Genomic DNA, 14,972 nt, shown 5'->3' with positions numbered 1-14,972 from the left:
ACCCTTCTCAAAACAAAAAAAGGAGAAAAGAATGAAGACAAGAGGATTATATTGAATTATGTCTCCATATTATTGAAAATGCAAGCAAAGCATGCATAGGCATCTCCACATTCCCATACAAAACCTTTGTAGCCTATACATTCTTAGTCCATTCCATCAAGGCACCATACCAAAGGTCACATGTGTCTAGATGGAGGCCTCACTGCACTCCCCCCCCCCCCCCCCCCCACGCGGTGTTTTGTCAAGACCATTTCCACCCATGTCATAAGTGCTTACAGTCGGTTAACTCATGATCATGATGTACGAATGAGCAAAGCACAAAATTGGTTGCTGGCCACAATAAAGTTTTGCAATTAATTATGTGAGAATGGCCTAATGTACAATTTTGAAGGCATGAGTACCGAAAAGAGAAGATGATATTATAGAATTAGATTACATTGTACCTTTCAGGGGGATGCCTTGCAGGTGGTACAAATTTGTTAGGACGCATGGGACTAACTACAAACACTAGAAGACAAGTGCCATTGGCACTACAAGCAATTCAATGTTGGTTAAGTGTCGTATCGTGTCGGGAGGTTGACCGTGTGGGTCTTTTCATTCCTAAGAACTAGTAGGGGGGTGCCGATGCACCAAGCTACATGCACAATGAGATAGCATGCAGCGGGCCGAGCGTCCTAGTTGAGGGTGTTTTGGACGTTGGCGATGAGGCGGCGCACTTTATCATCATGAATGCCAAGAGTGGTCTCGAGCACCTCCTCGGGGAGAAGCGGGTTGGAGGCGAAGAGGGCAACGGCCAGTTGGGAGGCACCAGGGTTTTGGCTATTGAGGGCGGCCATGGCAAGAGCAGGCTTGGATTTGTCTGGGTTGAACTGGAAGTGGACGAGGCCACGGGGAAATACAAAGAGATCGCCAGCATAGATGGTTTGGTAGAAGAACTCGTTGGCGGTTGGCTGGGTGGAGGTGGTTACGAAGCCCACGAGCAGCGTGCCTTGGGCGAGGAAGAGGACTTCGGTAGCACGGGGGTGCACGTGCGGCGGGTTGATTCCGCGGGGCTTGTTGTCGATGCGGGCAATGGAAAGGCCTTGCGTGTTGAGGGCGCCGAAGTTGGCGGCGCTGACGAGGTTGACAGCGGAGCCGAGGTTTCCGGTGAAGTTGGTGGCGTTGCGGAGCAGTTGGGAAGCGAAGTCGAAGGATTGCACGGCAGCGGCAGGCTTGCAGGGCAGGCCGTTGATGTTGAGGGTGAGCTGGAGCTGCTGTAGCTCGTCGGGGCTGAGGGCCACGCAGAAGTCTTGCAAAGGGTCCTCGTCAGCAGCGCGGATAGTTGGAGGCAGGGGTGCGGCCAACCCCAGCAGCAGTACCGCTAGCTGCAGGCCAGCCACAAGCTGCTTGGGCGACATACTGTTAAGAGGAGTAGCTGCGGTGATGCAGAGGCGCTAGCTGCAGGTCAGCCACAAGTAGCTAAATTGTTAGTGGCCGGGAGAGCTGTATATAAGGCTAATGTGATGAGGCCGCACTTGATGAGCTCTTCTCCTTTTATGGGCGCGGACCGAGTCCTGGCTCGACGTCTATCACGTTTAGCTGGTTAGGGACGACCTTTTCTCCGGTTTTGAAATTATCATCCTTGCACGTGACACGACAGCACCCAAAAAGCGCTTCAAATGTCGCAACACTAACTTCTAAATAGTCCCTAACTGAAGGATAGCTTGGCACTGTTTTGGCTATAAACTGTATGGGCTCCTTCTAGTCCCCAACATTTCCATCTCTCCGACGACATGCGGGCCAAGTGGTGTCCGACGCAACTAGTATAGTGAAGCGAGGCCTGGGCATGGTAGCTACACCTTTTATTTTGAGAATGGGGGATTCAAATCCAAGCATCACTTTACTTGCACAACACCAGCGACAAGAGTGACAACGTCAACAAATTATCCCATGGCTTTCGTCCACCTATCAAGTTGACACATTTAGAAGGGGCAAGCCTGGCAAGATAAGGGTCATCATTATTGGCAATGGGTCATCTCAATGATTGAGTAGTATCACTACCAAAAATGCTCGTGTTTGCTTACCTCATATCATAATAAATGTAAGCCAACATTTATCGGGGCAAACTATGACGTGGTGACCTTGATGTCTCAACACTCTATTGGAAGCCAAACACCATCTCTTCTACTACATGAGCATCACTCAAAGGCATGCTGAAACTTGTCTGCTCCGAGGGTCTTAATTATAAAGGCATCCGTAGTTACGTACCTCAGGTCAGTGCCAAACCCTATCTCTAATAAAGTGGTAGGTGCTTCACCCATGGAGGGAACACTTGATTTTGTGCTAGTTGTATCCTACTAAGATTGGACTCAAGTTAGATGACAGCTTGTCTCCCGACCTACATACCCAACTCTTGATGTAGCATATGTAACCAAGCTGCATCATATTACGCCAATACAACATCCTTGTACTCTTGAAGTAGCATATATAACCAAGCTGCATCATTTTACGCCAATACAACACCCTTGTACTCTTGAAGTAGCATATGTTACCATGCGATGCCAATACAACACCCTTGTACTCAGCCTACTATGTATTCAATAAAGGAATCATGCGTTCCACCTTGCTGCTCCATGTGATGGAATAATTATCACTCCAAAGTGAACTCGAAAATCTATTGTCCTTTCAATTAAAGCATAGACCCTAGGCTATGCATAAATCTACTCACCTATAATACTACATTGTGAACAATATATTGCCTCATAATGCATACAAAAATGAGTCAACCAATAGCCTATTAATAGAGAATGATATTAGTGTAGTCTTCGACATCATGAAGACTAAGGTTCATACCTGTCTCCAAAGGCATATCAATTAATAGCTTTGCAATCTTCACAAGGCTAAACCTACACAATAATATCTCAATGTACTTTGTGTGACACAATTTGTTACCATATTGTGGTAGCATTAACCACATACACTATCAATTGAGTCCTCATTCCTAGAGGGCCTAAGTTGCAACTCATTGCTAGACTCACTCTCCAATCAATATAAGTCTTGCCGTGACAATATCAAGTAATGAGGGAGAGATGAAGCTCCCAAAATCTTCCTCTACTTGCAAGCACTCTCAATCACTTCATCGACGCAATCTCTTATCTTCAAATTTTGATATAAGGGAATAGAGATAGGCCTACAATCAATTAAGAACATATTTGACGGTATTCGTGTATACCACCTTTCTAATAGCCTTATGCCCCCTACGTCCATGCATATGATTAATGCATAAAAACACCATATATATATATATATATATACACACACACCCAAACCTTCCATGAACAAGTACTACTTTTTTTTATAGGATCCACTTCAAACTCACTACGCCAAAGAACCGAACCATCCATGGAGATGAAAACAATCACAACATCTATCTCATTTTTTAGTACATATACACAAAGTGATGTGCACCACTAATCTAAAAATTTAAGGGAATCAAGTTTAAGGCACAGAGAGGGTAGAAGCTAGAGAGAGAGAGAGAGAGAGAGAGAGAGAGAGAGAGAGAGAACAAACAGACTCGATGTAGGATTTGTTGTGGATGCGATCTCATTCCTCACAAACTATTCTTAAAATCAAGATCCATGTTGGGCATAGCTCTTCTCTTTCCCATAACTACCTAAAGGTTATCTTAAAAAGGATGCACACCCTTTGCAACCTACATGCCAGTGCTCCAATGTTGGTAGTGGCTCCCAACCCCCTTGCAGTCATTGTTACTTGTTTTGTCATCTTGTCAAGCAACTCATCCAGCATGGTCTACAACACATATTTTTCAATAGACTCCCACATTCTATAACTTCGACCTACAACGTCTATGTTGGTTTGTAGCCTGACTTTAGCAACTTCACCAAATAAGCTATAATCCACAACTAAGACTATCACAACATTGTAATGTACCCACAAAACCGAAAATATCATAAAAATGGATAAGAGCCTATAATTTGTGCATTGCCTCTAATGATTCAAAGATGTCTCTCTAGTGGATGACTGTAAGTAACATAGTTTGAAGAATTAATCAATAAGAAAACTTATTTTATTGATAGGATCACTTTAGATAGGTTCTTACTCATGACCTACATGGGTGACACCAACATCACCATTGTGGCAAGGTACAAACTTCAACATGGGCAAGGGGGAATAGTCGTGAAGGTTGTTGAGATCTTCAACAACAATTATGGAGTGAACAAAAATTTAAGCGAAAAAAATGTTGTTCTAAGTGAAATGCAGTACTACATCAACTTTGGAGGCTTACCATGACCAAAGGGTGAAACATTTTCAAAGATAATCATTTTTCCCATAAATAGAGGTCTTTAAAATGTAAGCTCAAGGAAGGATTTTCGAAGAATATTTGTTCTATTACGAGATTGGAAGTTTTTTCAAAACCATGAAAGGAAACTTTTATGTCCTATTAGGTTACCAGCCTAGTGTTAAAATAAAAAGATCTTGCAGCACCTGAAGAGAAGCATGAGACTGCCTCCAAAACTAGAGGAGAAGCATGCAACCCATTGATGGAGATAAAAATTATGAGGGAAGCACATATTCCCTATGATGCCCACTCTATGCCATATGTACAACTGGTCAATCATGTTTTGACTATATTGCTCAATTATTGAGCTAATGTAAGAAAAACAAGCAAAATGTGAGTGTCTCCTCACCCAATTACCAAAGGGTAGTGGAGCATGCTCATGAGCAAGTGGTGATTAAGGAGTGGGATTATTAAAAATTAGCTAAGGCAATAGAAATTAAAGGGGAGGACCATCATTTGGCTACATCAATTATGATGGGGAATCTATGTCAAACAATAATGCTTTGTAATTTGGTTATTGTAGGTCCAAGATAATTGATTTGTATGAAAGGTATACAATCTTAGTGTCCAAGATAATATTTTTGCTTGTATCAATGTATGCAAACTATGTTGATTTATATGACAAATTTGGTTTTACTTTGGTCACTATGGATATATCTTGGCATTATGCACTTTTAATGAGATTTGACACAGCTAGTGGACATGGTCATTGGACATGCCAAGTGATAAGTCCTTCCCTTACTGATTTAGTAGTGCACTTTTAACTGAACTTTCATGGTACTTTGGTGAGGAAGATCAAAACATCGATCACTTGTGATAAGGAAATGACAAATATCAACAACAAAACAATAAAATGAACAACATGAAGTGAACAATGAAGAACAACCATGAACAAACAATGGATCACAATAACAACATGGAAATACACAACAACAACAAGTTGTAGATGTGTGTTTTTACAAGATTCCTCCAATTCAACAAGAAAATTAGTATTGTACATTTTTGTATAAAACACTTAATTTGTGACCACCCTTTTTACGTATAGGGGAGATTGTGAGTCCCTCCTCTTGCTTATGTTTGAGGAGAGGCTTGTGATTGTGTGTTTACACCGTTTGTAATAGGCCATACTTGTGTTTGCCTCACCCTCTATGTGTTTGGAGCGGATTGTGTGAAACAACACCCAAAAGGGGGAATTGTTGGGATCATGGATGTGGGCTTGGTTGCATTTTTTATGAAGTCCCTCGCCATGTCATGTGCTTATGTGTAAGCTAACTATGTATAACTTATTTGATATGTGCCATGTGGATTGTTATGTGAAAATGTAAGTCAACCCTAAGAGTTGGAGTGGTAAGAATGTGCCATTTTTGTGTGTTGTGCATGTGTGCCAACTATTGTACTTTCTCTATCTCTACAAAAGAGCATGCTTTGCACACAAACTATAATGCAATAATATGCTATCTCTTTTGCAACAATTCTTTTGATTTACTTTGTGCTTGTAGTTAAGATCTATAGCTGCATGTATTACTCATGAATGTCAATTATTATCCACCCTAATCCCTATCAACATGTATTTAACATAATTGTCTTGATTCCACAAATACCACTAGAGCATATGGAGATCTGGAACTAATGATAATCTAGCACTTGAATGGGTTAGCATCAAAGCACCAAAGGAATGCATTAAAAAAGTAAACACATATACATAGAAACCAATACGAGGAGGAAAGATAATAGGGGCCCTTTTTGTTTTCTCTTTATCTCTACTTGTCTCATCTTATACAATTTTCCACGTAGCAATTGTTGAGAGAGAAAGAGAGAGCACAGAAATAGAACCCCAAAGTGTGTAGAATACACACATGAGATGATGTATATATAGAGGGGACCAAGGTGCCATATATAGAGAAGCGATATATTGAGTAGCTTCACATATAAGCTCAACACCCCCGCTCAAATAAGGGTCCCTAACTGTGGATGAAAAAACCCTTGGGGGATCAAGGGAAAAACCCACAGCTCTATATACACCCACCGTTATATTATAAAAATCATTGAATATACAAATGTTCTTGAGGAGCTACATCACTCCTTTTACAATGAATATTTTATGAAGAGCTACATCACTCCTTTTACAATGAATGTTTTATGAGGAGTTACATTACTCCTATCCTATCAAATACAATAATGAATACAAAGATTCAATAAAGAGGTGTAAAGGCTATCGATTAGCTCGTAATCAGAAGTGTGTCCATGAATCTGCTATGTAGCTTGTCATCACTATCGTATCACCAAACATATCTTCATAAATCTTTTATTGTCACCAAGTTTGTCTTCATAAAATCAATTCTTTGATGAATCCTACATAGATCATAGACTCAAAAAAAACATAGTCATGAAAATTATTAGCATCGTTAGTGAAATAATTTACGTTCACAATGCCATAAGAGATGGTTCGCGACGCCACTCTTTTGACGACATATATACGCACGAAAACATATGGTACATAGAGTATGAACGTAAAAGTACAAGATGCGTGATTACGTGATGTGTATATACTACATAAAAAAACATTTATCAACGTAGTGATCAATGAATATCATCAAAGTATTAACAAAACATCATCATGGTATCAACATCATCATTGTATCAATAAAAATGAATAAATCATCATGGTATCAACAAAAAGCATCATGATATCACTGAAAATAATCATTGTATCAACGAAACAACATCATGGCATCACCGAGAATAACCATGGTATCAACGAAACAACATCATGATATCACCGAGAATAACCATGGTATCAACGAAACAACATCATGGAATCACCGAAAATAACCATGGTATCAAAGAAACATCATCATGGCATCACCGATAATAATCATGGTATCAATGAAATATTATCATGGTATCAACAAAAATCACCATGACCAAAGTACTAACAAAACATCATCATGGTACCATCAAAACCACTATGGTATCAACGAGAAATTATCAATAAAACGACGAAACTATATCTCTAAAAGAATAATTATACGAGAATCAATGAACGATTATATCATATAACAAAAGATCATGTACCAACAGTAGCTCGATAGAATTTGGACGATCATCAACTGCTCGACTGAATCGGAACGATATGTAACTCACTTCTGCAGCAAAGTTACGTCAGTAACAAATATATGATTGATGAAGAAAAAATATAATTGAGAAGTTTTTAATTATGAGAAAAATCAAAAGCAAAAAGTAAAATTTTGCTTTTCAAACATATTCACAGTCCGCAAACGATAACCCAAAATCGGTGCAGAATTTAGAGAAACTTTCTTCTGCAAAGTTATAGACCACATCAATTCCGATGGCTCAAGCGATTAGTTTCTCATCGATTCCGATTCCTGCAGCGGCTAGTTTATCTGTAAAGTTGTAGACCAAATCGATTCCGGTCCCTTGCACGGGTAGTTTCTGCAAAATCGTTTTCAATTAGCAGAAAAATCAAAAACATAAAATGAAACTTGCTTTTCGTGTATGTACGCAGTCCGCGAACGATAACTCAAACTCGGTGCAGAATTTGAAAAAACTTCCTTGTGCAAAGTTGTAGACCACATGAATTCCAGTCCGTTTTCCGCCGGTAGTTTTTGCAAAATCGTTTTCAATCAGGAGAAAACACAAAAAAAGAAAGCGGAAGTTGCTTTTCGGGTATATACGCAGTCCACGAACGATAACTCAAAATCGGTGCAAAATTTGAAAAAAACTTCCATCTGCAAAGTTGTAGACCACATCGATTCCGGTCTCTCATGGGTAGTTTCTGCAAAATCGTTTTCAATTAGCAGAGAAATCAAAAACAAAAAGCGAAAGTTGCTTTTCAAGTATGTACGTAGTCCGTGAACGATAACTCAAAATTGGTGCAGAATTTGAAAAAACTTCCTCCTGCAAAGTTGTAGAACACATCGATTCCGGTATCTCTTGGAGGTAGTTTCTGCAAAATCGTTTTCAATTTGCAGAGAAATAAAAAATAGAAAGCAGAAGTTGCTTTTCGGGTATGTACGCAGTCCGCGAACGATAACTCAAAATCGATGTAGAATTTGAAAAAACTTCCTTCTTCCTTCTGATAAATCATTAATTCGATGTGCACTCATTATTCTTATGCATTTAATTTTGTTGAAATGGAAGCTACACATAAGATTTTGTGTTGGTGTCTATGGTCATGGTCAAAGCGGTTTTAGAAGTACACACACACACACACACACACACACTCTGGTGGAGTCGTCACTTGGAGTGAGAATTTGATGAAATTCTTGACGTAAATGTGAGTGTACTAACCCATTCAGTTTTTTATTTAGGTGCAGCTTTCAATTGAAAATTAGACACAACAAAATTGGTTCAATTTTGTGTGTATTGAGTATGCATCTATGTGTAGGCAAATTGCACAACATTGAGTGCACTTTGTGTGACAATGTTGATGCCAATTGATTGATTTGAAGTTTTCGGAGGTTTATGTTCATCAAATTGATTATGGTGAATGGTTTTAAGCTTGCAAATTGCGTCATTATGCTGTCAAAATTGCGGTAAATGTATGTGTGTGTAAGCTTGAAAGTGTGTTAATTGTGCATGTTTATACACTGTCAAATTGCTTTGAACGATTGAATAGATGTGAAAATGAGATGGCAAAAATGATGGTTTGATTATGATTGCTAGACCAAAGTGGAACAAAGTTTAATTAGACCACTAATTAGACGAACTTTCGGGTCAAATTTGAGTCAAAACAATAAAAAACGATCCAAATCGGTTCAAATTTGAGTGGCGTATTGATAATTGATTGATTGGATGATGTAATTACATTTCAAAATGTTGCAAGTTGAGTTGAATTGGATACATACTTTTCAAAAGAAAAGCGGTACTATTTTGGCTATTTTTTGTAAATTTTTAATTTTTTTTGGGAAATTTAATTCTTAAATTTCTCCTTTCTTACCAAAAAAATGTGAAAATAGAAAAACCTGATGTGAAATGCCAATCTAGAACATGTTTTGTGACTCTATGACCTTTTTCTAAATTTTTAAATATTTTTAAAACATTTTTAGCGTATTTTTACAAACTCGGGATTTTTTTAAAAACTTTTTTATTAAAGAAAATGCCCACACACACACTACCACTCCCTCTCTCTTTTTTTCCATTTTTTGAAAAAAAATGCGCGTGCACGCATACACACACACACACACCCCTCCAAAAGGCTTTTGTATTATAGTTTCTCCCATAAATAGAGGTTTGGTACAATACAAGCTTTGTGTTCTTTGAAACCTTGATGGTGCAATGAAGATAGAGATCTTCATGCACCACAATTATGCCTGTAACTTAGCTAAATGAAATCACTAACTTGTCCCCGGCCTCAATCCCAAGACCTCAAACACCTTCGAAGGTGGAGAGAGCTAGCAGGGAATGAGGATAGGGAAGAGGAAGAAGAATCATTCTTACAAGACAGAAATAGTTCCTCACTTATCATCACTCTTACTGCTTAGGATAGCATAATAGCATAATAATGATGATGAAGAAGATGACAAGATTAAGCATTGAAGAATGGCTCTTGGTTGGATTTTCATTCCATAGCCAGGAGTGTTGGTGTAGGCTCTCAATTTCTCAACAGGCTTGGAGAAGGAGATGAAGTTCTTGTACTTAGCACTTCACACAATGAGAGAGAGAGAGACAGAGAGAGAGAGAGAGTAAGGGTGTATATCTTGCAAGAAATCCCCTAGTTTCTTGGATCGACCCCCTCTTTTAGCTCATTCTTGTAGCTCATTGGATTTCTCAAGCCTTGGTCACAACTAGCAATAGAGGTAGCCTTTAAGACAAGTGTCCTCCTTTCCCCTTTGAGAGAGAGGGCTTGGAAAAAGCTTAAATAATTAATTTAATTAATCTAAAATCTCATTGGCCCTCTCTAAGGGTCAACCAATAGGCTTTAGGCCTTAACATGTGTCCTATTTGCCTCTTTGAGCAAGGGGTGCCCATTGGGTGAGGGGAGGGTCATTCTATCTAATCCCCTACTTGTGTGGCTTGCCCCATCCTTTGTAGGCATTCTTTTGAATTTCAAGCACCTCAAGCACTAGGCTTGGTCCCAAAGTACCTTAAGCTGCACCTCAAGCACCTTAGTCATCATGCATGAGTTTAGAAAGAGCATGGGCTCTCTCTCTCTCTCTCTCTCTCTCTCTCTCTCTCTCTCTCTCTCTCTCTCTCTGCCCCTAGCTTCAAGGAATTATCCCCTCCTTATAGAAATTGGCTTGGACTTCAAGCACATGCCTAGCTTGACCATGCATCGTAGTCATCAAGCATTTCAAGCATAGGCCTAGCTTAACCTAAGGTCTAAAGACTTTTACAATAAAATTTGGAGGTCTTTAATAAAGCTAACCCTAAGGTCTTTTAAGATCCATTATGAACACATTGTTCTTCAGTAGACCATCTCCTTGTTAGCCCTTGCGGGGTGAAATCCTCTCCTTTTGGCTCCGTTGTGAGCTTGGTCTAAAAACACATATCTATATTCTAGCTCTTGTTTCCCTTTTATCTTCCCTTATTACATTATCAGTTTAACATGAGAAAATCATTGGGGGGTAAAACTAGATTTAGAATTTATGACACTGTATCTCATTTTTTTAACCTTTGGATGTATTGTTAATATTCATGTTCCCAAAGAAATACGAAGGAAGATTGATGCTCGTGGTCTTAAGCCTACCTTCATTGGATATTCTCACACTTCTAAAGGCTACAAATTCTATGATCTTCCATACCATTATGATAGACTTGTGCTCCTAGGTGTAGTGTCAATTACATCCTGATCTTTAAAGAAATCCATATCGTTTGATAATGTGTACAAATCTTAGGTGCCATAAAAGTGAAGACAAAATCATGTTGTGGTAATAAACGTGTCCACAAGTTCTAGCATCTTTGCATTAAAAATAAGTATGATGTGTTAAAAAAATCGTTACAATACTAAATTTTGCATTAAAGAAGCATACAATTGTTTTATATTAAGGCCACAATTTGAAATTTATGTGAATAGTCTCTATGAAATTTATCTCGATACACTATATGAAGTTTATATGAATAATCCATATCCCTCAAAATCATGATAACAACTGTAAAACATGTAAACAAGATATATAGCACAATGAAGCACACCATACGCTTCGCAAGAGAATATGTGTCATGCGCCTAAGAGAGAGCCTAGGAGTAAAGCGGTACAAATTGCAAAGCTTACGCAAAAATTCAATGGAAACAAAGATGCTCGAAAGCACATCGAAGTATTTGAAGAAGTATGCAATTCCCTAGGTGAACACAACGAACCACATAAGTGCAATGCTTTAAGATTGACTTTGAGTGAGAAGGCTGAGAATTGGTATAGGACCTTGAGGATGGAAGAGAAAATGATTTACCTACTCTTTGGAGATTGTTCCGGAAGGAGTATATACAAGAAGGTGTGCATTGGGGTGTAGCATCTCTGCTACGAAAGGCCGAACATGAGGAAGGTGAGTCAGTGAGCGACTTTATCAGTTGTCTAAAGCACTTACACATCAATTGCATCAGATAAAGTCAAAATACAGGGAAAGTGATCAAATTATGGCATTTGAATACCAACAAAAATATTAGCATATGATGGAAGCCATTTCGATCCCAAAACATACATTCTATCTAATCTAGACCAAGAGGAGGTGTGAGATTGGGAGTGATAAGTGAACGAGACACTTACCTTGATTTTGATAGTACTACTTATATCAAAGCGTTTTGTTGCACTAGGAAGGTATAATCTTAACTACCTACGTAGAGAGCTTAACTATGTACAAAAAAATCAATCAAAGAGAATTTTGGTCAAAGACGGAATACATTATTGCACTATAGTTGTGTGTACAAAGCATGCTCTTTTGTAGAGCACGAGAGAGAGAGCAATAGATTGCACACATGCACAACATAAAAAGATTGACACATTCTAAGTATTCCATCTCTTCAGCTCGAATACACTTTTCACATCACAATATCATGGGTTAATCTACATAGATTATCTATAAGAAATGGCATGGCAAGGGGTTTTACACGAAATGTAACAAAGCCCACATCTCAACACATGTTCCAAAAGCTAGAAAAGATTATTACAATGAAGGAAACATTTTCCTTGATAAGCGAAATTTGTTCAGAATCATCTTTCTACTACAACTTCTTCTGGTGAGATATCCATCACAGCATGGATAGGTGAAATTCCTTCTGTATCTCATTTTTTAACCTTCGGATGTATTGCTTATATTCATGTTCCCAAAGAGACACGAACGAATCTTGATGCTCATGGTCTTAAACTTATCTTCATTGGATATTTTGACACTTCTAAAGGCTACAAATTCTATGACCTTCCATACCATTATGAAAGACTTGTGCTCCTAGGTGTAGTGTCAAGTACAACCAAATCTTGAAAGAAATCCATGTCGTATGATAATGTGTACAAGATCTTAGGTGCCATAAAAGTGAAGAAAAAATCATGTTGTGGTAATAAAGATGTCCACAAGTTTTAGCATCTTTCCATTAAAAATAAGTATGATGTGACAAAAATAGTTACAATGCTAAATTTGGCAAATGTTAAAGAAGGGTGAAAGGATGTTAACGTGTCACACTTTTTCATGTCCTAGACAATGTTAATTAGCACATTTTTGACAAATGCCAACTAGTACAATAACATGAGCTACTTCTCCAAGATCTATGACGTATGATATAGCGATAGAAAGCTCTTGAAACAAGGAATCCAAATGTACAACCTCCGACAAGTTTTGATATTATTTGCAAAGATTTTAGCGGATGCCCAACTTTCTAAAGATGTGATAACTTGAAAATGCTAACTAGCATAAAAAGCGTGACACGTTCACATGCTTTCACCTAGAAGCATACAATTGTTTTATATTCAGGCCACAATTTGAAATTTATGTGAATAGTCTCTATACTATATGAAATTTTCCCTATCACTCAAAATCATGATAACAAGTGTAAAACAAATAAACAACATATCTAGCACAATAAAACACCATATGCATACTTCAGCTTCCAAAATATTTAAAAAGCACAGGGTTTAAGGTGTACTAGAATTTATAGCCCCAAGGATATAAATTTCTTCTCAACTCATAAAGCCAACTTTATGGATAAGAAGCTATCCAATTGTATCAAATTTTGATAGTTGCTTGTTTAACAAGAGATAAAAGATTCCAATTACCCAACCAAGTAGCTTGTTTAACTGCAAGAGATAAACAATTTCAACAACCCAACCAAGTGCCCATTGGGTGATGGGAGCGTCATTCTATCTAATCCCCTACTTGTGTGGCTTGCCCCATCCTTTGTAGGCATTCTTTTGAATTTTAAGCACATCAAGTACTAGGCTTGGCCCCAAAGTACCTTAAGCACCTCAAGCACCTTAGTCATCATGCATGAGTTTAGAAAGAGCATGGGCTCTCTCTCTCTCTCTCTCTCTCTCTCTCTCTCTCTCTCTCTCTCTCTCTCTTATCATGCCCCTAGCTTCAAGGGCTTATCACCTCCTTATAGAAATTGGCTTTGACTTCAAGCACATACCTAGCTTGACCATGCATCTTAGTCATCAAGCATCTCAAGCATAGGCCTAGCTTAACCTAAGGTCTAAAGACTTTTACAATAAACTTTGGAGGTCTCTAATAAAGCTAACCCTAAGGTCATTTAAGATCCATTATGCACACATTGTTCTTCAGTAGACCATCTCCTTGTTAGCCCTTGCGGGGTGAAATCCTCTCCTTTTGGCCCCGTTGTGAGCTTGGTCTAAACACACATATCTATATTCTAGCTCTTGTTTCCCTTTTATCTTCCCTTATTAAATTATCAGTTTAACATGACAAAATAATTGGGGTAAAACTAGATTTATAATTTATGACACTGTATCTCATTTTTTTAACCTTTGGTTGTATTGTTAATATTCATGTTCCCAAAGAAATACTAAGGAAGCTTGATGCTCGTGGTCTTAAACTTAACTTCATTGGATATTCTCAAACTTCTAAAGGCTACAAATTCTATGATCTTCCATACCATTATGATAGACTTGTGCTCCTAGGTGTAGTGTCAATTACATCCTGATCTTTAAAGAAATCCATATCGTTTGATAATGTGTACGAAATCTTAGGTGCCATAAAAGTGAAGACAAAATCATGTTGTGGTAATAAACGTGTCCACAAGTTCTAGCATCTTTGCATTAAAAATAAGTATGATGTGTTAAAAAAATCTTTACAATACTAAATTTTGCATTAAAGAAGCATACAAAAGTTTTATATTAAGCCCACAATTTGAAATTTATGTGAATAGTCTCTATGAAATTTATCTCGATACACTATATGAAGTTTATATGAATAATCCATATCCCTCAAAATCATGATAACAACTGTAAAACAAGTAAACAAGATATATAGCACAATGAAGCACACCATACGCTTCGCAAGAGAATATGTGTCATGCGCCTACGAGAGAGCCTAGGAGTAAAGCGGTACAAATTGCAAAGCTTACGCAAAAATTCAATGGAAACAAAGATGCTCGAAAGCACATCGAAGTATTTGAAGAAGTATGCAATTCCCTAGGTGAACACAAGGAACCACATAAGTGCAATACT

General features: G+C 38.3%; 1 pseudogene; it reads left to right on the top strand.

Moving 5' to 3' along the window:
- Window positions 1–638: 638 nt before the first annotated feature.
- On the top strand, window positions 639–1,364 carry LOC147443987 (uncharacterized; annotated as a pseudogene).
- Window positions 1,365–14,972: the final 13,608 nt, after the last annotated feature.

Source organism: Adiantum capillus-veneris, chromosome 13 (genome assembly GCF_014529385.1).
Source record: "Adiantum capillus-veneris isolate H3 chromosome 13, ASM1452938v2, whole genome shotgun sequence".
Classification (NCBI taxonomy): Eukaryota; Viridiplantae; Streptophyta; class Polypodiopsida; order Polypodiales; family Pteridaceae; genus Adiantum; species Adiantum capillus-veneris.
Note: the sequence above shows the minus strand (reverse complement) of the source record. Positions and strands in the feature narration are given on the sequence as shown.